The following is a 2587-nucleotide window of genomic DNA, read 5'->3' on the forward strand; positions in this document are numbered from 1 at the left end:
GGGCGTAACATTTCCGTCACACGCTTGAGGTATTCGGCCAATCACAACGCACTGGATAGCTAGCCAATCAGAGCACACCTCGCTTTTCAGACCGATGAGCTTTGTAAAAATCGACGCGATTCAGAAAGGCGTGGCATAGAGGAGAAACAATAAATGTACAGTATGTGGAAAATAATGTGTTTTTTGAACCTTGAACCGCAGAAACACATTGTATTACACCAAATACACAAAATAATGTTCTTTTTAGCAACATCATATGACCCCTTTAATTCTACCTCATACCTAAACTTAACAACTACCTTACTAACTATTAATAAGCAGCAAATTAGGAGTTTATTGAGGCAAAAGTCATAGTTAATAGTGAGATTTGGACCTTAGAATAATTGATAGAAAAATACCTGTCACAGTGCGGTGTAGGAGAAACGCACGAATACGAAGGTAACGGTAAACAGTCTTTAATACATCCACATAAGGGTAATCCACATCAAGTAGGCAGGATACACACACACATAGGTAATGTTAAGACCGGACGACATGCACTGAACAGACTGGGCTTAAATACTAACGTAAACAAGGATAATTAATAGAACACAGGTGAACAGAGTGACACAATCAGACACGAGGGGAAACTAGGTCACACTGAGCACATGGGGAATGAAAACACAACAAAACAATTCATGGGTGTGACACAACCTAATAGGGCTGGGCGGTATATCGAGTTTGTACGATATATCGATATTTTCTTAATAAGCGAGGCAATACCGTTTATATCGATATACAGTAGTTTGATACGAGCACATCTGAAAATATAGCGGAGGACACAGACTGAGCTGCTGCGGAGAAAGTGCATAATCCAATTTGTTCTAAACATGTGACAAGCTTCATATTAAGGCCTTTAAAAACTGGTAAGACATAGTTTATAGTTTCGTTTTGCATATTAGTTTAAGCGGCTCGCCCCATCAGATGCTTGGACAGAAAGGCTGCGTGTGCTGCTGACAGAGACACAGGCTATTCGCGCGGTTTAATGTGTTTGAGATGGGCTGTCTTCCTGAATGCATAACTTACATTTCACAGGTATATTCTCCATCTGTAAATGTTAGAAAGCCATGGAAATATTTCCATTTTTCTGTCAGAAGTGCATGAGCCTTCTGCTTTGGGAAACAAAGCAGAAACTTCACCGCTAAACTTCACAGACTTCAGTGAACGAGCTCCGTCGCGCGTATGCGCGCCAAACAGAAAGAGCTCAATTAAACAGGAGCGCAATAATTATGACTAAAATATACATTTCGCTGAAATATTTGTAGTTGTACAATAAATGTGACATGCAGAATTTTAAACCTACAAGTAAGTCTATTTTTATGATAGCACTGACTGTAAAGTGACTGTAATGGGGTAATTAAAATAGCCTAACACAACTCTTGCTTTTGTTCTCATTTATTTTAATTTGTAGTTTAGTGAATTTAACTTCCGCTTTAAAAGCCTTATTTTTGTTTTTAGATTACAATGTTACAATGTTAGAATGAAACCCTTTTTTGCACATAATATAAAGGCTTACATGGTTACATTCACTTTATTTGTTTTCATAGCCTTTAATATGTATTGTTTTGTTGGACAACATTGGGCGGTAAGTGAATATTAAATACAGATCTTTTAAATCCAAATACAAAAATGAAAATACCGAGATATACCGTATATCGCAAATCGGCCAAAAAATACCGAGATATGAATTTTTGCCCATATCGCCCAGCCCTACAACCTAATAGTAAAAATTTCCACATAACATTTATAATTCTATTTTTTATTATTTTTTACATTATAAATTGGTTTTATAAACTACAATATAAAAGTTTGGAGTAAGTAAGATTTTTATTATTAAAATACTATTATTAAAATAAATTAATACTTTTATTCAGAGGTGCATTAAATTGACCAAAATTTACATTTAAGACATTTATGTTTAATTTAAAGATTTATTTTTCAAGTTAATGTTGCTCTTTTGAACTTTCTATTTTACAAAGAATTCTGAAAAAAAATATTAAGCAGCAATGTTTTCATGTTTACATTGCTCAAAATAAAAATATTTCTTGAGCACCAAATCAGCATATTAGAATGATTACTGAAGGATCATGTGACACTAGAGTAATGGCTTATGAAAACAAGTTTTGCCATCACAGGAATACACAGAATGCAGGAATTTCAAGGAACTTTTGACACACTTGCCACACATGCTTGTGCCGGGGGTTCGGCACCTTAACCAAGAGGGAGTCTCATTAACTCTCCAGTTCAGGGATCATCTCTTCCAGGTTTAAACCTATGACCTTTAGGATTACCAGCTCAGACCTTTAACCATTAACACCCATACACATATAACGTCACAATAAAGTAGGGCTGCCACTAACGACTATTTTTATTTCAATTAATCTATCGACTAATTTATCGATTAATCTAAACGATTAATTTCCCACCAAAAAATCAACAATTGTACTTAAGAATATTTTATTAAACTATATTTCATTAAACCAAATGAAATCCAAAAGTAAAGTGCAACATAAAGTGCAAGAAGCAAGTGTCCATCTCATAGTCCAAA

At 34.9% G+C, this 2587-nt stretch overlaps 1 protein-coding gene across 3 annotated transcripts in view; it reads right to left on the minus strand.

Moving 5' to 3' along the window:
• The window catches only part of LOC107715013 (low molecular weight phosphotyrosine protein phosphatase-like), a 17725-nt gene that overhangs the window by 7501 nt on the left and 7637 nt on the right, over positions 1-2587 (minus strand). The window lies entirely within an intron of this gene.

Source organism: Sinocyclocheilus rhinocerous, unplaced genomic scaffold (assembly GCF_001515625.1).
Source record: "Sinocyclocheilus rhinocerous isolate Xijiao unplaced genomic scaffold, SAMN03320098_v1.1 scaffold28, whole genome shotgun sequence".
NCBI lineage: Eukaryota > Metazoa > Chordata > Actinopteri > Cypriniformes > Cyprinidae > Sinocyclocheilus > Sinocyclocheilus rhinocerous.